This window comes from Lathamus discolor, chromosome 6, assembly GCF_037157495.1.
Source record: "Lathamus discolor isolate bLatDis1 chromosome 6, bLatDis1.hap1, whole genome shotgun sequence".
Taxonomy (NCBI): domain Eukaryota; kingdom Metazoa; phylum Chordata; class Aves; order Psittaciformes; family Psittacidae; genus Lathamus; species Lathamus discolor.
The window spans coordinates 3,396,812-3,420,707 of record NC_088889.1 but is presented as its reverse complement, the minus strand read 5'-3'; the positions used below and the strand labels follow the sequence as shown (position 1 = coordinate 3,420,707).

Here is a 23,896-nt window from a genome sequence, read left to right as displayed (position 1 = left end):
AATTCAGGCCCTGCTATTATAGTTTCATTGCAGTAAGTACAATAGAAATGGTAGGACAAAAACCCCTCTGGTTCCTTTCTCCCCTGAAAGGTTGCCATTCGGATCTGTTGTGTTGCTCCTTGTTAGAAGTTGCAATTTAAACAGCTTTGCACCTTTTGGAAAGAAGAGTGAAATTGAATGTTATGTCATGGCTTGTCTTCTCAGCACAGAGCTGTGTGATGTGCTTGCTGGTGTTTACAGCCGTAGATAAAGCCTTGATGTATTTTTGGAATATAGATTCCAGCTCAAAAGTCTGAGCTTCTGGAGGTTTGACTGTTCCCCATGGGATCTGCCAAATGATCCTGGTTTCTCTCACAGGGAATTAACCATTTCAGCTCCCAGGAAATAAAGATAAGTCAGAAGCTGCTTGTGAGTTTGCAGCATCTCAGCCAGCCTAAGACTGCCCTGAATAAAGGGAGTCCAACCCTCTTATGCTGTCTTGCACATACAATAGTTCTTGGTCATATCAGGATCCCTTAAAAGCGTTCTTCATGGAAATTAAACCTAGCGCTGTCTGTAACTTCCCTTTTTGTACGGCTTGGCTTTGTCCGAAATGTGTTTTCCTTTGGGAGCACAACTCAGATTTCAGTGTTTGGAAATTCAGCTGTGAGAAGTAGTAAATGGAATGAACTCGGTGCGGATCTCTATTGCTAAATGTTTCTGGACCATTTTGCTGCTTCTTTGCTATTGAACTCCAGACAAGCCCCCTTTTGAAAGGGCACCAGCCAGTCTTCAAGAACTTCAGCTTCAGACCCTCTGGAACTGTCAGGTTTTCCAGCCCAGTGGCCTCTCTTTTGTTCCAGAATATCCCTGTGAAGAGGCTGTGTCCTTCCCTTTCAAGAGTCCTGTGTGAGTGCTTCACCTCTCAGCCAGATTTAACCTTTTAAACCACAGTGCTCTTTCTATGACTGGCTTTGTGTCTGATTCAGTTGTTTGTCACCATCTCCATGGTACCCAAGGACAACCACTTCACTAAATGAGAGTATTCAGATAGGAACCTCTATGTATTTGCTTGGAGGGGAAACATGTGCCTGTGATTCTGTCAGAGGAAGCAAAACTGTTCCCTTTTGCTCTGCTGAATGGTGGATAAGTTACATCCTTAAAGGAAAAGAAGCAGCAGCAATTTGCAGCTTGTCTCTTAAGTTCCTGTTGCAGTGGATGCTCTCTTTCTTCCCTGAATAGAATGGAGAGTAATAACACATTTCTTTGAGAGACTGTGTGCTGTGGCATTGCTCTTCCCTTCACCTTTGTCATTTCCACTGATTTTCCAGCAGAGAAAGAGGCTGCTCTTTCTTTTCAAGTCTTTCTTCCGAGGTTAATAAGGGGCTAAAATGATTTGGTGCATGAATAATGAAGCACACAGGAAGCCAGAGATGCCTTTCCTGAGATGTTACGTGTGTGTTCTAAAACTGGAAGGAGTAGAAGCTTTCCTTGAGCTAAAGTGACAGGAGAAGACAAAATGTAGAATTGTGTTCAGCTTCATTCTTCAGGAAGCCACTTTTCTCCAGGAGCCCTTTCCCCTCTAAGTTTCAAGCCTATTCCTGGTTCAACATCTTGCTTTTAGAAAACAAATCTTTTATCCTCATTGATTCTTTTCTGAGCAAAAAAGGACTATGTTTTCCTCCAGACCTTTTGAGCGCATCTGGGGCCATCATTGAATTTAACTTGATAGGGAATGGGGACATCCACAAATGAAATGTTGTCCTGGATTGTTCTGAATGTTACTGGCCTGGAAGAGACTGAGATAAAGAACTTCAGGTGCATGTAGCTATTATTTACCTTCTTTAATAGGAGCCCAGCTCTGCTCTGGAGCCAGGCTGAGAGAGCTGGGCTGGGGCAGCCTGGACAAGAGAAGGCTCCTTGAAGGGGAGACCTGAGAGCAGCTCCAGTGCCTAAAGGGGCTGCAGGGAACCTGGAGAGGGGCTTGGGACAAGGGCCTGTAGGGACAGGCCAAGGGGAATGGCTTGAACCTGCCCGAGGGGAGACTGAGATGAGCTCTTAGGCAGAAGCTGTTCCCTGGGAGGGTGCTGAGGCGCTGGCACAGGGTGCCCAGAGAAGCTGTGGCTGCCCCATCCCTGGCAGTGCTTAAGGCCAGGTTGGACACAGGGGCTTGGAGCAAGCTGCTCCAGTGGAAGGTGTCCCTGCCCATGGCAGGGGTTGGGACTGGATGAGCTTTAAGCTTCCTTCCAACCCAAACTATTCTACAAAAGACAATTTATCCATTCTCCAAGGCCTTGGTCTGACTTTGTCTTTCTTTTGCCTGAGGGTGGTGGGATTAGTACAGGCGGGTCTGGAGGTGGGAGCCACGTAGGATGCTGCAGAAAATGTTGTTCTGCTGTAAATGGGTAGCTGAGTAAGTGTGGTGCATCCATCTCAGTGCCTCATGGGAGCCTGCTGCTAATATTTACAGAGTGTGTGAATTTGGTGTATGCAGTGCATGAGTTTTGTATGATGCAAGCCCAGAAGCATCAAGAGTGTTTGATTTGCCCCGGTGAAGGGGGGTTTGTGTGTGTAAGTTTGTTCAGGGAGGAGTGGGTACAAAGCCTGAAAATCCACTGTGAGGTGGAGAGTAGGGATTTGGGGAGAAGAAAGAGAGATGAAATTACTTTATAACCTGGTGTGCAAGTTGGGAGGACACCTATTTATCTATGTCCAGGCCACATGCTTTTGAGTGATGAGACACACACAGAGAACAGCTCCACCAGTGCCATTCACAGCATGAGAAATCTACTTTTAGCCTTACTTTTTGCTGGCTCCTTGTGTATTTAGACCTCATAGCAGCCTTCCAGTACCTGAAGGGGGTAGGGAATCCCTGGGGAGGGATTCATCATTAGGGACTGTAGTGATAGGACAAGGGGTAATGGGTTCAAACTTAAACAGGGGAAGTTTAGATTGGATGTAAGGAGGAAATTCTTTCCTGTTAGGGTGGTGAGGCACTGGAATGGGTTGCCCAGGGAAGTTGTGAATGCTCCATCCCTGGCAGTGTTCAAGGCCAGATTGGGCAGAGCCTTGGGTGACCTGGTCTAGTGTGAGGTGTCGCTGCCCATGGCAGGGGGGGTTGGAACTGGATAATCTTAAGGTTCTTTCCAACCCTAACTATTCTATAGTTCTATGAATTGTTCCCTGGAATGGCTTGAAACCCTCTGCTTGGGAACTCCAAGATACATTGAACTCAGCATTCATTCTTTGAGGCATCTAATGCTTATTTTGTGATGAGTTGCCATCACCAGCTCCTCATGGAGATGATATCACCACAGAAATAGTGATTTTCTTCTGGGAGTGGTAAAGAGCAGAGGAACTCAGCCCACTGCTCTGTGCTGTTCTTTGCCCAGAACACATCCGTGTTTTCCTCCTGTGTGTGTCTGGGCCTGCTGATGGAGGAGCTGGGGGTGGCTGGGTGAGGCTATAGAAAGAGCTTTCAAGACTGGAGGCGTTAACAGAGACATGATGAAGGAAGTGTCCAGTATCAAGCACAAGAAAAGGAAATGAGCCTTTGCTGGAGTTGTTCTTGTGGCACAATGTGAATTGAAAAGCCAGTAAGGTCTTGCTGCTGTTCTGCCATTTGAGGCTGAGCTGTAGAAGCTGGGGAGGTTGAAGCAGATCTATGTGGAGGTTGCTTTTACTGCCTCCAAACTCTCACAAATACTTCTTGAGCCATGAGAGTGGAAGGAAGTGCCTGGTGTTCACTCTCTCAAGTGAGCATGCATGCTAATATGAAGTGCTGGGTTACTTTTTAAGCTGATGTGACAGCTACTACTGGGTATATAGGGTGTTTTTGTTACCCCCTTTGAGCAGCCTGGGGAGGCTGAGGAAGAGGATGGAGTTGCTCAAGGGAATGTGAAAGTCTCTCCAGCACTGATTATCCTGGATTGTCCCTCTCTGAGCCACCCGAGTTGATGATTCTCTTTAAACATTGCAATTTTGTGCAATGGACCAGTCAGTATCCTTCATGTCCCCAGTGCTGTTGTGTTTACCCTGTGAAGAACCGGTTTACCAACTGCTCTGCTCATCTTTCTGTTCTAGTGAACTTCTAATTTGTTATAAAAAGACTTGAAAGTGGTAAAATGCCTTTGATTGAACAGAGGACAGCAAGAAACAAAGCTCTAGTCTTGCTTCCCTCAGAAATGTGTTCGTAAGAAACAAGACCTTTTGTTCCTGTGATCACAGCACTGGATGAGGAGGAATGGTTTTTGGAAAGTAATAACGTTAAACTAGAAGGGAATCGTAGAATCCCGGGCTGGTGTGAGTTGGAAGAGACCTTAAAGCTCCTCCAGCTCCAACCCCTGCCACAGACAGGGACACCTTCCACTGGAGCACCTTGCTCCAAGCCCCTATGTCCAACCTGGCCTTGAACACTGCCAGGGATGGGGCAGCCACAGCTTCTCTGGGCACCCTGTGCCAGTGCCTCAGCACCCTCACAACGAAGAGCTTCTGCCTAAGAGCTCATCTCAGTCTCCCCTCGGGCAGGTTCAAGCCATTCCCCTTGGCCTGTCCCTACAGGCCCTTGTCCCAAGCCCCTCTCCAGGTTCCCTGCAGCCCCTTTAGGCACTGGAGCTGCTCTAAGGTCTCCCCTTCAGGAGCCTTCTCTTGTCCAGGCTGCCCCAGCCCAGCTCTCTCAGCCTGGCTCCAGAGCAGAGCTGCTCCAGTCCTTGCAGCATCTCTGTGGCCTCCTCTGGCCTTGTTCCAGCAGCTCCAGGTCCCTTTTGTGCTGTTGCCCCAGAGGTGGATCAGGGCTGCAGGGGGCATCTCCCAGAGCACAGCAGAGGGGCAGGATCCCCTCCCTGACCTGCTGCTCATGCTCTGTGGGTGCAGCCCAGCCCATGGGTTGGGGTTCTGGGCTGGAAGGAAAGAATTGTACTGGTTCCTGTTGCTGTAGCTGCAGGTGTTTGGCATTTGGTGTCACTGCTCTGCATAATCATGGCCATGGAATGAAATCCTTTTGAGTGCAAAAGCATGAAAGGGTGCGGTTAAAGCCATCAGAACCTTTTCACTTCACATTACCTGATTTATGAAATGCAAATCTCAGTGTTAACATAGATTTGTTTTGCAAACCATTGGACTGGAAGGTACCTGGTGCTATGCCAGACCACTCCCTCTTGACAAGCATGTGAACATACAGCTCTTGAGCCACTGGTCTAGACCACGAGGGCTAAAGGCTTCTGAAGAAGGAGTAAGTTGAACTTTCAGTTCTTTCAGCAGTAGCACACTTCATTTAATGTGAATATTTGACTAAGTCCTTTGGCTTGAGGTGTGTGAACCCCCTTTTCTCTTACTGTTCTGGGCTACTTTGATCATTCCAGTGGGCTTGCAGCTTTTGCGTTGACACTATGAACTATAGGTTGTTCTTCTGCCTTTGCATCTGGAGGCACAAACCTCTCACTGTACCAGTGCCAAAGGGTAGGATACCAGAACTCCTGGTTGTCCAAGCCTGGAGAAGCAGGAGATCCTGATTCCAGAAATGCAGGTCCGTTTGTTTCCTTGTACTTTAGCTGAACATGTTGGTGTTTGCTCAACAGCTTTGCACCTCACTGTTGCCTCTGTGTAGGAGTTCTCCAGGAGTTTGTGTTTCATAATGGAGTTTTTGTTTAAACTCGAGGTTTTTGAAGAGGAAAAAGCGACAGATGCCAATGAGGGGAGAGAAAAAGGGAGGAAAGTAGGATTATCCAAAGCTTGGTGGCCCTCGGGACTGTGTGGCTGCTGCTGCCTCTTTGTAGGGAGCAGGAGTAGGGAGATGAGAAAGCGTTATCTTTATCTTCTCTTCAAATATGCAGAGTGTTCCTCCTGCACAGGAGCAAGGCTACCAAGGCTTCAGCAGAGATTTCTGCTATTGGAAAAGGCAATGGGGTTGGAAGCAGTTGTGGCTCTTACGTTCCTATGGGAACAGATAGGAGCTGCAAGGCCTTGAATTCTCAACTCTCAGGGAATTTGTCAAGAAAGGTGGGAAAAGGATTTAATTTCTGATTTGAGTGGGAAACTAATATTCATTTTTCCTTTGATTGGCTCCTGGCTGCAAGTTCTTTTTCTGCTGAAGAGGAGACAAGAGTTTTGTGCAGCATCTTCAAGGATGCTGAAGAGGAGGCAGAAACTTGTGCAGCATCTTTGAGGCTGCTTCACTGAGCCTGGTCACAGGCTTAATTCCAAGTTGGACAATGAGATGCATAGGTCCACCCTGCTGCTGGTTTGCTGACTCAGCTGTTTGTGTGGGGAGGGGCAGCAAAGACTGTATATACAGAATCATGGAGTGGTTTGGGTTGGAAGGGAGCTTAAAGCTCATCCAGTTCCAGCCCCTGCCATGGGCAGGGACACCTTCCACTAGAGCAGCTTGCTCCAAGCCCCTGTGTCCAGCCTGGCCTTGAACATTGCCAGGGAGGGGAGTGCAAATACAACTTCTTTGGGCACCCTCTGCTAGCACCTCACCACCATCACAGTAAAGAACTCCTTATATCCAACCTGTTTCAGTTTGAACCCCTCACTGCTTGTCTTATTGCTACAGTCCCTGCTGCAGAGTCCCTCTCCAGCATCCTTGTATCCCCCTTCAGGCGCTGGGAGCTGCTCTGAGGTCTTCACGCAGTTTCTCTTCTCCAGGCTCAACAGCCCCAGTGTTCTCAGCCTGGCTCCATATGGGAGGTGCTCCAGTCCCCTGATCGTCCTCGTGGCCTCCCCTGGACACTCTCCAACAGCTTCATGTCATGCTGGATGAGAATGCAAACACAGCTCCGTCCCACTGAGCAGTGGTGCTTGTGGAGCGGGGTTAGTAACCCAGTCTGAGTGAATGCTCCAGACTAAACTACTTCTGAATCCACTTTTACCACCCCATTTAAAGCAGATAAGATTTTGAGGGCAGTGACATCCGGGTTTGTTTCTACCACCTTGAGCTGCAGCCTGTTGTTAAAGCAGTTCCTAGCAAAGGTGGGACTTTGCCCAGCCCTGCTTAAGCTCTTCCTGGGAAGATCAGCTAACAGACTAAGTAGGTTCTCCCTGTTCAGAAAGGTTGTATGGTATAAGATTCCTGGTATAGGAAGGAAAACAGCAGCATGATATGATCCAAGAGGAATTTCAGTCCCAAAGTTAGGTTGCTCCATCTGAAAACTGAAAAAGGAAATGGCAAAAAGGAGCTTGATGAATGAAGAAGCTGAGGATTTTAACAGTGAGTGTCTTGTTTCCAGCTAAATTCAATGGAAAGCAAGCACCTGCCCAGGGGTGGTGCTTGGATGGGTGCACTTCCTGGTCACCAGCAAGAGCTTTTGTTCTGTTAAAGAGAAGAGAAGAAAGCTAGTGGCTTTGGCAGCTTGTCACAGTAGCTAAGGCTCAGGGAACAAAGGAGTGTTGGGCTGAAAATGGACCTTGTTGGTGAGTACAAGTTGCACTTACCTCTTAGAAAAAGCTCCTTTTAATATTCTTTAATGTTCTTCTATATACATAATATTTTAGCTGCACATCCTGGTTCTTTGACTGTTGCAAGGTCAACCCAATGCAGCCAGTGAGTAAAACCAGCATCTGCTAATCATCTGAGCAGTTGGTGTGGTGTTTGACTTCAGGGATGCTGTGGCAGTGCTGTGGTAAGTACTGTTTTGGTGTTAGGGTCCTGACTGAAGCAGCTGTGCATGGTGGAGCTTATCCCTTTGTGAGCTTCCAGGGCTGCTTCTGCCCTGGGTTGTGGCCCAGCACATCTGGGGTGTCCTGCGTGGAGGTTACAGTCTCTTACTGTATTATAAGGGGGATAACTGTCAGTTATATGTCCCAAATCAGTGGGTTTTCAATTAATTCCTAGCTGGCCATTAAATCTGATACCTGCTACTTAAACTTCACTGTGCTTAGGATGAATAATACTGTTTCTTTGTAGTACTCATGTGTTACCTACATTGTAGAGTGCAATTTGAATTAAGATTATTAGGTGTGCAGGAAAGCAAGTGCTTCAGTTGAAGAACAGCTTTGCCTTCCTTGCCTTCCTTGCCTGTACACTGAGGCGCTTACTGAAGACCTGCAACTATTTAAAGGACATGATTTCAGCTTCCTCATAAAGAAGGGGGGAACATACCTTAGGAATGGGGTGGGGGGTTGAACTGCTGTTCTTTACTGCAAAAACCCCAACATTTTATGTGATTTCCCTAAAATGGGTATGTAGCAAAGCTGTAGGTAGGTGCTTGAAGGTAAACTGCCTGTTAGCTGTGTGTTGTGGTCTGTGGTTCTGTGTCCTCCAGAGATGGAGATCACAAAGGTCACTGCAGCCCTGGTTGGCAGCCTGGAGGAGGAACAGGATGCCTGACTGCTGTCAGCTGCTGAGGGGTGTTGAAGTGCCAGGCTCTGCTTGTTCTGCTTCAGTGTCGTTAACACCTTCCCTCCTGGTTGTCTGCTTGATGCTTTGCTGCTGGATTCTTTGACTCTAATCCTGGTGATGCTTTTGTTATAGAAACCATTTCCAACTGACTCAGTTAGAAAGTTGTACATTTTGTTGCCAGCCCTGGTAGGCAAATAGAGGTGAGGCCACTTGAGAGCTGTGGCCCAGATCCAGCCAAAAGTGAGGCTGAGCATGTTAAGTCCTCTAGGCCCACACATATCTACTCAACTCATACAATAATGTATGTATGTATCAAAAGGAGAATGAGCAGCAGGTTGAGGGAAGGGATTCCCTTTGCTGCGCTCTTGGGAAGACCCCCCCTGCAGTCTTGATCCAGCTCTGGAGCACGAACGCAAGAGGGATGTGAAGCTGTTCAGTGAGTCCAGAGGAGGAGGCTGTGGAGATGCTGCAAGGGCTGGAGCATCTCGGCTCTGGAGCCAGGCTGAGAGAGCTGGGCTGGGGCAGCCTGGACAAGAGAAGGCTCCTTGAAGGGGAGACCTTAGAGCAGCTCCAGTGCCTAAAGGGGCTGCAGGAAAGCTGGAGAAGGGCTTTGGACAAGGGCCTGTAGGGACAGGCCAAGGGGAATGGCTTGAACCTGCCCGAGGAGAGACTGAGATGAGCTCTTGGGCAGAAGCTCTTCCCTATGAGGGTGCTGAGGCACTGGCACAGGGTGCCCAGAGAGGCCGTGGCTGCCCCATCCCTGGCAGTGCTCAAGGCCAGGTTGGACACAGGGGCTTGTATCAACCTGCTCTAGTGGAAGGTGTTGGGGTTGAAGCTGGATGAGCTTTAAGCTCCCTTCCAACACAAACTATTCTGTGATACACTTTCCCCTGTGACAGCCCAGAGAGGAGCCAAAGCAGAGGCTCTGCTTGCCCATCTAGATTAATGGGGTTCTTCTGCTTGATATAGTGCCTCTGTGCTCCTATGTGTGTAGGTGAGCTTTTTATCTCATAACCTAAGGCATTTCAGAGACCAGATCCTCTCTCCTTTCATGCCCAGCCTATCCCTGATGGAAACACATAGTTTTTCCATTTTGCTGTATTTTTCTGCTTCCTGACTTCTTGGAACTGCATAGAGAGAGGAGGAGGAGGAGGGAGAGAGGGAAGGAGGCTGCTGGTTTTGCAATTCAAAATGTACTTGTAGGGTCGTTCTTGTGTCCTGTAGATACTTTTCCCTTTGCCAGATGAACTTGACTCTGTCAACTGGAACACCTTTAATGTTTCAGTGGTGCCAGGAGAGATCATTGAACTGCTGGTGAATTATTCATAGTATCATTCCACCAGTATTAGTATTTCTTTACTCCACAGTGATCACTTTGACCTCTTGGTATCATTCATTCAGTTGAAGTTGGATGCTGTTTGCTGGACATTCATTCTTGTGTGACTGAGGAGTGCAGAGGAGGAAGGAAGAAGCCTGTGGACATTAATATTTTCCAGTTTAAGGAATGCTGGAATTCATCATGTGCTGGGCAAGTCATTACTCAGGTGGGATGCTGCAGTAGACTCTGCTTTCTGGGTTTGTCTGCTCTGCTGTTCTCCTCTTTACAGTGGAAAGAAGATCATAAATTATCTGTGTGGTTTCTGCCACATGATGTATTGGCTGCTGGGCAGCTGGAGATACACAGAAAGATGAGTTGTTCATGTGAATAATAGCAACACTAATAGGAATAAATAAGAGTTCTTCATTATCTTGCTTCCAGCAGCAACCTAATCACTGACTGGTTCTCATCATGAATTCCCTGGGCAGTGCAAATGCTGCAGGACTTTCATCAGGCACCTTTCTGTTGTGCAGCTCTTCAAACACCCCAGTGCTGCAAGTACTGAGAGTAGTTCTGATGTCCTCAACATCAGCACACAGAGCTGTCAGAGCAAGTACAGAGGAGGCCACGAGGATGCTCAGGGGCTGGAGCAGCTCTCGTATGGAGCCAGGCTGAGAACATTGGGGCTGTTCAGCCTGGAGAAGAGAAGCTGCGTGGAGACCTCAGAGCAGCTTCCAGTGTCTGAAGACGGCTACAAGGGTGCTGAAGAGGGACTCTTCATCAGGGAAGGGGTGATGGGTTCAAAGTGAAACAGGGGAAGCTCAGGCTGGATATAAGGAAGAAGCTCTTCCCTGTGAGGGTGCTGAGGCGCTGGCACAGGGTGCCCAGAGAAGCTGTGGCTGCCCCATCGCTGGCAGTGTTCAAGGCCAGGTTGGACACAGGGGCTTGGAGCAAGCTGCTGTGGTGGAAGGTGTCCCTGCCCATGGCAGGGGATTGGAACTGGGTGATTTTAAGGTCCTTTCCAACCCAAACCAGTCTGGGATTCTATGAATGAACAGAGAAAACTGAACTGAATGGTGGGCACCTGCATGGGGAAAGGCTGGAGGGAGGAGGCGTGTGCTTGGCTAAGCATGGATTCTTGAGGTCACCGAAATTTGACTGTCCAATGTTAGAAGCATGGATTTTTCTCACTGGAGAAGGTGGAGTGTGAGAGATGCTGTCGGCAGGATTGCCGTGAAGGTATGTGCGAAGCTACCTGGCATTTAAATGCAGTTGTCTGGTGATCTGTTATTGAGTACTCAAGGAAATCCCCTTCTCCAGGAGATTAGTCATGGTTTGGAAAGGACTTGGAGCCATCTGACAACTCTTCTGTAGCTTTTGGCCTTGCAAACTGTTGTGCACCCAGATCTCAGGCTATGATTTGAAGGTAACTTTGCTGGTTCTGCATGCTGTGCTGGGTGGTCTGCAAGGTCCTTGCAGTCTAATCTAAACCTTTCTGCCAGAATGCAGGGATCACTCCTAGAATTCCTTTTTCAAAGGGCTGGGAACGTCTTCCCATCTTGCCTGTAGGTGAGTGCAGGAAACCTCAACTCCAGTGTTTGTGCCTGTGTTCAGAATTCAGGTGACTGAGGGAAGAAATTGAGGAGCAGGGGTGAAAGAAGTAGCCCAGGACTGGGATGCAGAAGAGCTCAGACCTGGGCTGGGCTTATGTCTCGTACTTGGGTGCTTGATTATGCTTTAATCAGATGGATTAATTGCAACATAATATTGCTCTGAGGCCTTTGAGCTCTAATCAAGGATGAGGCTCTGAATCAAGGACTAGAAGTGAAAAAGACGAACTGAAGGTGTTTTGCAGGCTGTGAAAGTTCATTTGCAACAACAGTGCAATGGGTTACCAGCCCTCAGATCCTGTGCTTGGGATCTCTTCCAAGATGATCAGGGGCTGGAGCATCTCCTATATGAAGACAGGGTAAGAAAGTTGGGGCTATTCAGCCTGCAGAAGAGAAGACTGCATGGAGACCTCAGAGCAGCTTCCAGTATCTGGAGGGGACCTACAAGGATGCTGGAGAGGGACTCTGCATCAGGGACTGGAGCGATAGGATGAGGGGTGATGGGTTCAAAGTGAAACAGGGGAAGTTGAGGTTGGAGATGAGGAAGTTCTTCCCTGTGAGGGTGCTGAGGCGCTGGCACAGGGTGCCCAGAGAAGCTGTGGCTGCCCCATCCCTGGCACTGTTCAAGGCCAGGTTGGATTGGACTTGGAGCAAGCTGCTCAAATGGAAGGTGCCCCCTGCAGGGGGTTGAATGGGTGATCTTAAGGTCCTTTCCAACCTAAACCATTCTATGATTCTGTCATTATACCATTCTTACCAAGGACTGTTTCTTCTGAAGCCCAGTTGGAAAGCCTGAAAGGAATGGACGCCTCATGGTTAATTGTAATTTAATTAAAGGAAAGGGAAAATAGTCTCCAGCAGGTCAAATCCTGCAGAATACATTGCTGCAAAGGCACTACATTTAATTACAGGGATATAATGATGCATTGCCTACAGCATAAAAGGAAAAGTACTTTCTCTTCTAATAGTCTTAAAAGTGTGTCTGCCCAGAGCCAATTTCTTGTCCTGGAGTATATGTGAATAAACAGCTTCTTTTTATAATCCTGTTTAGATTGTAAATTCAAGTGTGAAGACTCAGCATTTGAAATTGGCTCCTGCTAGGCTAGAGAAAAAGCGACTTCTCTTACAGAGATCAGTTTAAAATCCATTCTTTTCCAAGGAGCAGCGACCCATCCACTGGGTGAGCAGGAGCCTGCCTCTGTTAATAGGTTCTCTGCATGAGATTTGGGGTCAACTTCTGTTCTTATCTTCTTGATGGAGCAGTGAAGGTGCTTTCTTTTCTTTTACAAACACTACTAACTTCTTGATGTCTTAATTTGCCAATGGAAAGGAATTCACAAGGGATCTAATCTGGCTTTTGTCCTGGGTGTTTGGCAACCAGGTCTGTCCTAGAGCTTTTGTATGAGACTTGGGAGCAGGTATCAAGGCTGTATATGGCTCTGAGGATGACCCTGCTGATGATACTCAGGAAAGACGACCTTTTCCTTGTTCATTCAGACTCCAGTGACAGTTCCAGGAGCAAGTTAGGCCATTCCACTCTCTTTCCTTGCTCCTTTGCAGCTCACTGGCACCAAGGTGGTGTTACCTTGTACATAGGTTTTGCCCACTTCCCTTTGGCAGGGAGAGGATACCTAGCTCCTTTCCCAACCCTTCTTCCTTCTTTTGTGCTTTCTGATCCCTTTCCTCTGCATGATTCTTTTCTTGCTTTCCAGTAACCATGGTTGTGATTTATGTTCTGAACAGTCTCCTGCTGCTTTCTTGTACTTCCAGCCATAGTCCTAGCAGTCTGCAGCACTGGAGTTGGTGGCCTCCTGTGTGTGGCCAGCTCATGCTTCCTGCACACCATGAGCTTGGAAGAATTGCTCCTCATTTTTGACAGTACACCCAGTTGTTGGCCAGAGAAACAGACAGTTGCAGGCTGTGCTTTTTGGTTCATGTCTCTACAGCTGCTTAAAGCCAAGGAATGTTTTATCCAGGGTATTTCTACATAGTCACGTGGAATGTTTGCTTCTGTCTCACCTCCTTTCACCTCAGTTTTGTCCATCTTTACTCCAGTCATTCCAGGTGCAGAGCTGGATGGGTAGCAGGAGGGAGATGCTGTCCCTGCAGTGACAGGCTCTTGTAGCTCCTGCCAGCAGCTAATGGGAGAAAGGGAGGAGTATATGGGGATAAAGAGGATGGTGGCAACAGGGAGATGAATACATGTGTCTTCATGAAAATAGCAAGACAACGCTTGAGAGAGGCTGGAAACACTTTGCTTGCATTGAGTTTTAATACAATCAGCTACAAGCTATAACACATGTGTGGTTGTATGAAGGCGTATGTAGTAATCATAGGATCCCAGACTGGTTTGGGTTGAAGGGACCTTAGAGCTTACCCAGTTCCAACCCCTGCCATGAGCAGGGACCCCTTCCACTAGAGCAGCTTGCTCTTCAAGCCCCTGTGTCCAACCTGGCCTTGAACACTGCCAGGGATGGGGCAGCCACAGCTTCTCTGGGCACCCTGTGCGAGCGCCTCAGCACCCCCACAGGGAAGAGCTTCTGCCTCAGAGCTCATCTCGGTCTCCCCTCGGGCAGGTTCAAGCCATTCCCCTTGGCCTGTCCCTACAGGCCCTTGTCCCAAGCCCCTGTCCAGGTTTCCAGGAGCCCCTTTAGGCACTGGAGCTGCTCTAAGGTCTCCCCTTCAGGAGCCTTCTCTTGTCCAGGCTGCCCCAGCCCAGCTCTCTCAGCCTGGCTCCAGAGCAGAGCTGCTCCAGCCCTCGCAGCATCTCTGTGGCCTCCTCTGGCCTCGCTCCAACAGCTCCATGTCCCTTTTGTGCTGTTGCTCCAGAGCTGTTTGCAGGATGCAGGGTGGTTTCAGCAGAGTAGAGATGCATAATATTTGCTGTCTGTGTGTGCAGAAGGTGCTGTGTGTGGGTGTTGCAGAGGAGGGATGTGTGTGCTGGTGTTGACGAGTGCAGCTAATAGAGGCTCTGTCTGAAGGGAAGGGCTTTTTAGCTCTGGGTTATAGGAAGATACATATACATAGGGCTTAAATCTGACACAAGAGCGGAGAAACCTGGGCTTGATTCATCCTTGCTTACATAAGCAAAATGAAAATAGGATTCCAGCCTGTTATCATATGCATCCAAATCTGAAATGCAGGAAGAGTCCAGCTCCTTCAGCTTGGTGAGATCAGCCTGGGATTTCAGTCTCCTCTTGCTGTGTCATAGGGAAACACCAGCCAGTCAAGAATTCCTGGGAAGAGGAAGAAGCATGTGGTCTGCTTGTCCCTGTGATCTGTACACAGAGGTATGGGACCTGTTCTGTTTGTTTGCTTGTGCCTCTCGCAGCAGTGTTGTATGTGTGGGGTTACAGCATCTTTATCAGAAGCACCAGCTGGTGAGCATGGCTCAAGGGAAAGCAAAGTGATCAGTCACAGGGGAACTGCCTGGATTTCATTTCCACTGAGGCTGAATTTGGGACTTAATTTCCTAAGCCAGGAGGGAGCTTTTGCTGCACGCACCAAGCAGTTGGGTGATTCCTACTTCTTGCTGTGCTCTTTCTTAGTGATCTCCTCTGGGATACTAATGGACAAGCCTTTTGGGCTATAGAACAGCTGTCATCAGCTGGAAGGAGGAGCTTTGATTTTCTCAAGATACTCCAGGGCCTCTTAGCAACAAAAAGTGGAGGAATAGATGGAGAGCTGCAAAGCACAAAAAATGTGGAGAAAAAGAAAAGGGAAGAAGAGAGTGACAGAATAATGGGGGAGTGGGTTGTAGAGGAGAGAGAAAACGTGTAAAAGGGAAGGGATTGGGTGAGGAGACAAGTTGTCAGTGCAGGACAGTGCTGTTACAACAGGTCTGGGGTGAGATATGAGGGAGCTATGAGTAGGAGAAGCACACTGGTGTGTGCAGAGCTGTGTACGGAGCAGCATGGGCTACAGAGAGGGTCTCAGTGAACCATAGAATCAGCTGGGTTGGAGAAGTCCAACCACACCCCAGCACTGCCAGGGCCACCACTAACCCATGGTGCTGAGGCCTTGTCTCCACGGTGTGTGAACACTTGCAGGGCCGGTGACTGCAGCCCTGCCCTGGGCAGCCTGTTCCAATGCTGAGCACCCTCTGGGGCAGGAATTGTTCCTCAGCTCCATCTAAACCTGCCCTGGGGCAGCTTGAGGCCGGTTCCTCTTGTCCAATCCCTTGTTCCTTGGGAGCAGAGCCCAGCCCCTCCTGGCTCCATCCTCCTGTCAGGCACTTGTAGGGGGCAATAAGGTCCCCCCTGAGCCTTCTCTGCTCCATCTGAACCCCCCAGGTCCCTCAAGAGTTCCCCATCACGCCTGGGCTCCAGGCCCTGCACCAGCTCCATTCCCTGCTCTGGCCCCGCTCCAGCCCCTCAAGGTCTCTCTTGCAGTGAGGGGCCCAGAGCTGAACACAGGATTTGAGGTGCGGCCCCCCCAGTGCCCAGCACAGGGGCCCAGTCCCTGCCCTGGTCCTGCTGCTGCACTGGTGCTGGTGCAGGCCGGGATGCTGGGGGCTTCTTGGCTGCCTGGGCATAAGCTGCTCATGTTCAGCTCTGTCAATAAGCACCCTCAGGTAAATGAGGTGATGAAGATTTGGGTTCCTGCAGCACTCGGCCCTGGAGGGGGGTTATTTATAGCAGCAACCACTGAGGCAGGAAAAGTTTGCTCAAGCTGTCATTTGTGTGAGCCAGAGAGCTGGAATCTCACTCTCCCTCCTCCCTCCTGCTCTTGCTTGTTCACATTTTCACTGTAATTACCAAGCTTTACATGAGCAGGGTCAGAGCAAGCAGCTTTCTTTAGAAGATTGTGTTCTCCAGGCAGGAATCAGGCAGGATTTTTTTGTCTTCTGGGAATACTTACCCTGATCGTTTGTGTTATTTTGAGGGCTGTTCTCGTGCGCTGAGGTAGAAGCCACGAGATGGGAGGGACCGAACCACACTGCTTCTGAAGTTGCAGCAGCCAGAAGCCACCATCTGAAACTGCAGAGTTGAAATGTTCCCTTTGAGTTTAGGAGGGATAGAAAACTCCAACTGCAGATTATAATCTGTACTAATTTGGGTTTGTCCAAGATGAGAAAAGCATGTTAGTCAATACAAAGCTGTTCTCCTGCCGCATACCTTCAAAAGCTGTTTCCTTTCAAATGGGAAAAGCTGCTTTTTGAGTAGTCAGAGGGATGGATTTGGGACCATTGGGTCATTTGCAGTTCCAGTGGGGTAATAGCTGTGTCTCTGTGACAGGTGGTGACAATGCTCTGCTGTCACATGCTGTAAGGCCTTGTGCAGTGTTTATCGTAGAATCATGGAATGGCTTGGGTTGGAAAGGACCTTAAGATATCCAATTCCAATTCCCTGCCTATGGCAGGGATGCCTTACACTAGATCATACTGCCCAAGGCTCTGTCCAGCCTGGCCCTGAGCGCTGCCAGGGATGGGGCATTTTCCCCACTTCTTTGGGCAACCTGTTCCAGTACCTCACCATCCTCACAGGGAACAACTTCTTCCTTATATCCAACCTGAACTTCCCTTGTTTCAGCTTGAGCCCATCACCCCTTGTCCTATTACTCCAGTCCCTGATGCAGAGTCCCTCTCCAGCACCCTTGTAGCCGTCTTCAGGCACTGGAAGCTGCTCTGAGGTCTCCACGCAGCTTCTCTTCTCCAGGCTGAACAGCCCCACTGTTCTCAGCCTGGCTCCATACAGGAGGTGCTTCATCCCATGATCATCCTCATGGCCTCCTCTGGACTTACTCCAACAGCTCCACATCCTTCTGATGCTGAGGACACCAGAACTGCACCCAGTGCTGCAAGTGGGGCCTCATGAGAGCAGAGCAGAGGGGCAGGATCTCCTTGATAACATATGTGGTATTATCCTAGTTAAGGAAACTTCCAAGCTAAAATCCACAGTGCTGCAAGGTCTCAGTAGTGTTTATGGTGTGTGGGGTGTAAGTTAAGTTACTGCTACGGTGACACTTGGCTTGGTGACAACATGTGTGTGTTCACGTGTGCTGAGCGACACATGTACACCCAGTAACCAGAGCTCATTACTTTGGTGTTTGATCTCTGCTTTGTTCATGCCCCAGGGGAGACTTTGAAGTGAAAGTGGATCTGTTCCATGGTACGGACACGTGGCCTGGATTGGAGCCTGGAGAAGCCCTCCTCTGGAAGCAGTAGCCCTGTGAATGTTAGGAGGTTATTAGATACAGATCTTGTTGTGAAGAAAAGGATTCAGGGGTTTTCTTTGACATTCTTTCTGTGTAGTCAGGGTTATAGCACGTAGAGTGAGTGATGGCAATATAGAGTTAGGTTTCTAAACAGGATGCCATAAATATTGCTTTAGGTTCTCTTTCATTAAATACTGGTATTCCTGTTGCAGTAGATCCTGCTGTTAACTTGACTTTCATGAAGGCACCAAGAAATCCAGAGTGGTGGGCAAGGAACAGGAGAGATTCCACTTGATAAGGGGCAAGGCTGATACTCTCAGGAGGGATAAGCTAAGGGAAAGTAGGAAACTGGGAAGGTTTTGGGGGGGGGTTAATGGGAGAAGGCAGATGTGCACTCAGGATGAAATACAGACTTGGTATTTTCAGGGAATTCATAGAACCATGGAATGGTTTGGGTTGAAGGGAGCTTAAAGCTCATCCAGCTCCAACTCCTGCCATGGGCAGGGACACCTTCCACTGGAGCAGCTTGCTCCAAGCCCCTGTGTCCAACCTGGCCTTGAGCACTGCCAGGGATGGGGCAGCCACAGCTTCTCTGGGCACCCTGTGCCAGTGCCTCAGCACCCTCATAGAGAAGAGCTTCTGCCCAAGAGCTCATCTCAATCTCCCCTCAGGCAGGTTCAAGCCATTCCCCTTGGCCTGTCCCTACAGGCCCATGCCCAAAGCCCCTTTCCAGGTTTCCTGCAGCCCCTTTAGGCACTGGAGCTGCTCTAAGGTCTCCCCTTAAGGAGCCTTCTCTTGTCCAGGCTGACCCAGCCCAGCACTTGAAATACTACTGCAGGATGATATGGGCCCCTGGAATAGTGTTTTGGTGTCTGTCTACTGGGAGTTTCATGTGCACATCGGAAGAAAACAGGTTGGGGATTGTGGGAGACTGGCTCCATGACTTCATGGTTTTGGAGTGACCTGTTGAAAGATAGTTGGGAAATATGTTGCCTGCATTTATGGGGCTGTTTGTGGGAGGGCAGAATGTTCAGAAATGGATAATTTGAACTTCTAGGAAGCAATCCTTAGTGGTAAATGACATGGTAGAACAGTGAGAACTGAATTAAGTCATTCGCAGTAACCCAGAGAGAGCTTTTACTTTCAGCTCTCATGCTGGGTGACTTGAGGACATGATGGAACATGCATGTCTTTGGGGTGTATGACCTCAACAACCCAATCTTTTCAGTTAAGGTTTCTAGGAGTAGAAGATACAGGCATGGCCTTGCCTAAAGTCAAGAATACAAAGCAGAAGTGGCACTTTGAACCCAAGTGGGAGGTACAAGCTGTTCAGAAAGACCAACAGATGGGTTTAGTGCACATGGAGAAATCAGAGACCAGAGGAAAGAGGTGGGAGCCAGATGTTTGATTAGAAACAAAGCTGTTGGTCCAGGGCTCCATCATCAGGGCCATGATTGAGGGAAAGCCCTGAAATAAGCAGGCAGCACCAGTAAGATGAGGATAGATCATCTTCAGGTAAGGTTTAGACTGTTTGAAGCCCATTTCCAATGTGGTTAAGCCTGGAAGCTTCATGGAGTTTGCAGCCGGGTTTAGTGAGTAAAAAGTACATTAGGGTTTAGTGTTCAAGGCCAGGTTGGATGAGGCTTGGAGCAACCTGCTGTAGTGGAAGGTGTTCCTGCCTGTGGCAGGGGTTGGAACTGGATCAGCTTTAAGGTCCTTTCCAACCTAAACCAGGCTGTGATTCTGTGATATCCCCAAGCAGGGGAGGGAGGAGAGGCGCTGCTTTTAATTCCAGGGCATTTTTCTGTTCCAGAGACTCCTTCCTGTATCAAACACTCCTTGGATGTGAGCAAGTCTACCACATTTCCTCTTTCTCTCCTGACAGTTGCATGTGGAGGAAACCACTCTGCATCGATTCCCTTTGCTCAGGAGCCTGGGGCTGCCTATGCACTGCCTGCACGGGTGTGCTGCTGCTGGTTTTTGGGGAGGGAAGCAGGGAAGTTCTGCCAAGGAATGGTGTTGACCACACAATTTTCTCCAGTTTGGCACTGATCTTGCTGTTCTCCCACTTGTTTCGCTCCTCTCGTATTGGCAGCGGTGGTCCCTTTAGCTCCCGGAGAATGACTGGTGGCTTTCCCTCTCTGTGACTCATCCTCTAGGGAATTCCTGAAGCAGTGAGTCAAGTTATTGGGAAAACTGTTTGCCCACTAGTGTAAATGAAGAAGCCAGGGAGCCTGCCTGAGGTGTTGCAGAGGGGATTACTTTTCACTGTGACTGGTTGTCCTCTCTCTTGGTAAAGGCAGGTCCCTTCCAGATGAGCTATAGCAGGGATACAGTAGTGAATAGATGGATTTTCACCTTGCAATATGCTCCTCCTGATGGTTTTCCTCTTTTCCTTTCAAGGTGGCTGATCTGATAAGCATTCCAGGGTGGAGAAAAAGTGACAGGTTTGACTTTGCCAGGATTATAGTGAAAAATAGCTTGCCTAAAGAGATGAGGCTGTCAGATTGGCACCACTCAGCTACAGCTGCAATACTCCTTTCGTAAGTACCATTTACCATTTCATTCTGCCCTGGCTGACTTTAATCCAGCCTTTTGTTCTTTTGACTTAAGACAAATGAATGGTTGTGTGCTTTCCAACTAGGAATTAACTAATCTGAAATATTGCCATGGGATATTACAACAAAACCAAAGCACTGGGGTGCATCCAGGAGGAATTACCTAGTGTACCGCATATGTAAGTGTGGATTGAGCAGGGTTGTTTGTGCTGATGCCAGACTGAGGGTGCATTTTTAAAGCAAGGTGCTTTTTGTATCTTAATTCAACTCATCCAAATGTTCTCTTTCTACATCCTTCCCCTGTCCCATTCAAACCCAGCTTTCCTTGTCACTGCCTATTAAACATTAGCAGATCTTATTACCCAGTAGAACAGCAAGTTCTATTTAAAATCCAGAATTAGTTTCACTTTTGAATCCATTCTTTTTTCCCCTTAGCAACTTGGCCATGTATTTTTTGCTCAAGCTTGGAGGCTTCAGCAAAGCTCAGCTTGTGGGCTTCACTAGCACAAGCTGTAGGTGGTTGCAGATATGTCTGCGCTGATACCATGACTGGGGGGTGGTTTTAACTGTCAGTAGACTTGGGGGGTGCTCCTGCTCCCCTCCCAGGTTTGCAGTCCAGGGGCTCATTTGAAGGTAAGTTCATCTCTCAACTCCTCTTGTTTCTCATCCAGTTATTCAGGAAGGATTTGGATTTTCTCTAGTCTGACAAGTACGAAGCTTGGAGTTCAGTTGTGCTCCTGTTGACGTCATGGAGTAAAATGCTAGTAAGCTTGGAGCTGGAGGGCGAGGGGTCTCCTTCACCTCCCTCACAACATCATTCTTCCTTTAGTTTGGGCACTTGAAATGTCTCACAGTGTTCATGGTCATGATGTCCTCAATTGATAGTGGTCTTAAGAGGGCTGTGCTTATCCTTACAAGCTGCTTTTTGCCAATGGAAAAATCCTGGCCTGTGGGGTATTCCAGCTGGAAAAAACCCAGGAAGCTCTGAACTGATACCAACTGATTAGAGGAGGTATATCCCATACTAGGGAGTTTCTTTTTAATTCAGTGGCTCCCTTCTCCTGTTTTTACACTGGTGGCTGTGAAGTTGTGAACAAGTGCTGTGAATAGTAGCGGTTGGCTCTCAGTTAACTCTTACACTAAAACCAAGGAGATTTGCAAGATGATGCTTTCTTTCCTGAAAGAAAAGATTTCATCACTGTGGACAAGTCCATGCCAAGCAGATACAGTGGTTGTTCTGGTGTCTCTCTAACAGAAAGTAATCACTCAGGAAATGGCTTTCAGCTTTGCAAAGAGCTGTCACAGGCTGAAGGTGAGAATCTTACAGAATCACAGATTGGTTTGTGTTGGAAGGGAGCTTAAAGCTCATCCGGCTCCAACCCCTGCCACGGGCAGGGACCCCTTCCACTGGAACAGCTTGCTCCAAGCCCCTGTGTCCAACCTGGCCTTGAGCACTGCCAGGGATGGGGCAGCCACAACTTCTCTGGGCACCCTGTGCCAGCACCTCAGCACCCTCACAGGGAAGAGCTTCTGCCCAAGAGCTCATCTCAGTCTCCCCTCTGGCAGGTTCAAGCCATTCCCCTTGGCCTGTCCCTACAGGCCCTTGTCCCAAGCCCCTCTCCAGGTTTCCTGCAGCCCCTTTAGGCACTGGAGCTGCTCTCAGGTCTCCCCTTTAGGAGCCTTCTCTTGTCCAGGCTGCCTCAGCCCAGCTCTCTCAGCCTGGCTCCAGAGCAGAGCTGCTCCAGCCCTCGCAGCATCTCTGTGGCCTCCTCTGGCCTTGCTCCAACAGCTCCATGTCCCTCTTGTGCTGTTTCCCTTTGCATATTTTATGCTTGTGTGTGTCTCCACTGAATAGAGGCAAAGGGATGTTGCCAACTTGCAGCGTATTTGTTGTTTTCCTCTGAAATGATCGCTTTCATGTGGTTTTTAGACAGGGGAAATGTATTAATCCTTAGAATTGCAGAAAAACGGTTGAAAACCTGAACCCTTTGTGTGCAGAGCCTAAACCCCTGATTTAAATATTTCAGTGGGAGCATCTCATTGTAAAAATACTTGTGGATTTTGACATCTCAATTAATGCCTTAGACTGCCTGGGATTACCAATACTATTGCTCAGGAGCAGGCAGTATGTCAGCGTTGGGCCCTTTGTGGTGTTCACAGCATTGTTCTGCAGGGAAATAACCAGTTTGGAGTGAATAGCAAATGTGATACTAAATCTTCTGTGTTAGTAGGAAGGTTTTTGAGAGCTGAATGTTTTTTTCCTGTTTCAGGAGAGAAAAGGGACCATTTAAGGAAAACCTGATAAGAGGCTTTTGAAATTCAAGGGTGTAAGTTGTAAGGCTGAAAGGTTAAAGAAGGGAACAAGTAGGAGACGTTGTCTGTGTTTGAAGATAGTGTGGGACTCATGGGACCTATTTCTAGCCAAGGCAAAAGGTGTTTGGAGTAAGGCACAAAGGGGACGGATTTAAGCAAGGAGCACATATGCATAGAAAACATCTCGATGTGTTTATGCTGCCTGAGGCAATGGGGCTGTGTGAAGAATACAGGGAGGAATAAGCTGAAATGGAGATCATGGAATGGGTTGGAAGGGACCTTAAAGCTCATCCAGTTGCAGCCCCCTGCCACGGGCAGGGACACCTTCCACTAGAGCAGGTCGCTCGAAGCCCCATCCGTCCTTGAACACTGCCAGGGATGGGAGTGCAAATAGCACTTCACTAACAGGTGGGGTTCTAGCCCCATCAAGTCACCCCTTACCTGAGCCCCCCATCTTTCCTCCCCTCACAAGAATGTTCCACATGGGCTTTCTACCCCTGTTGGGTCATTGTCTCTGCAGCTTACAGAACCTCGCTATTCCCATTAAATAAGCCTTTCTATAAGCACTGTCCTTGACGGAAATCCTCAATTAGAACTTGGATCCAACTTCATCGGTCCTCATCCAGCTATTTTTAAGAGCTTTAAATGGAGCTCTTTCTGCTTGAGCCTGGTTGCTCACAATCTGGGAATTGTTCTTCCTCGCGGGGAGAAGGGAGGATGTCATTACATCCATGCAAAGTGTCCTGAAGCTGAGAGGAGGCACTTGCTTCCCTGTGTCTGCCCACATGCAAACCCAGCTCTCCTCCAGCACCTCTTGCAGGACCCCAGAATACTCAACACAATGTGGACCAGAGGCTCATAACATAAGGTGGGGCCAAATGAAACAGCCCCAGAGAAAGATGAGCTCTTCCAAGGCAGAGGATATCTGCTGCAAGCAATGCCCGCAGGAATTGCAGGGAAAGCTCCTTCCCTGGGGGAAGGTGGTACAGCAGCAGCCAGAAGGATGTGAGGATAGTTCTAGCATGACTATGATTAAGGGAACAGATCTGTACTTCAAAGAATACTGTCTGTGTTAGTGTAACATCTACTTACAACTAAGCCAAAGGTGGCTCAGCATGGGGAGGGGATGATGGCAAAAATCAATGGGGTCTTTAATGCTGAAATATCAGTTTCACACCTGCTTTTAAGATTCTCCTTTATTTATCCCGTTTTCCAAGGAGAAAGAGATAAAATGAGTCAGTGCCAGAGCCTGGGGACCGAGGCATCAGGTTCAAGAAAGAAAAGGTTCAAAAAGCCTCTTGTGACTTGGCACATTTCAGATGCAGCTCCCTCAGGATAAGGCCACTGCCCCACAATCTTCTCACTACAGTGTCCTCATCACAGAGCTATATGATTAGATCTGGAGTTATAATACTGCCCATTGACACACATACCCAAAATACATCTCGGGAGTAGAAGCTGACCTTCAAAACCCAGGGGACAAGAACTTCCCCATGGGTCCCACCAGCTTAAATTGTACACGCTGGCAGAAATACAGTCTTGAAGAACATGGTGATGGTCACAAGAATACTGATAGTGACAAGAACAGACTGTTGGCCCAACACTGGCCGGAGGGAGACTTACT

At 48.5% G+C, this 23,896-nt stretch overlaps 1 protein-coding gene across 4 annotated transcripts in view; it reads left to right on the top strand.

Annotated features, from left to right (window-relative positions):
* Window positions 1–23,896, top strand: part of DAGLA (diacylglycerol lipase alpha) — a 77,592-nt gene that overhangs the window by 6,522 nt on the left and 47,174 nt on the right. For 2 of the 4 annotated variants that reach the window (XM_065685172.1, XM_065685168.1), the window contains exon 2: window positions 19,805–19,944. The exons of 1 other annotated variant lie outside the window; for it this stretch is intronic. The gene's annotated coding sequence lies outside the window, so the exon portion shown is untranslated. Of the gene's footprint in view, window positions 1–7,303; window positions 7,390–19,804; window positions 19,945–23,896 lie in introns of those variants that run through there. One more of the 4 variants, XM_065685169.1, reaches the window with a different exon arrangement.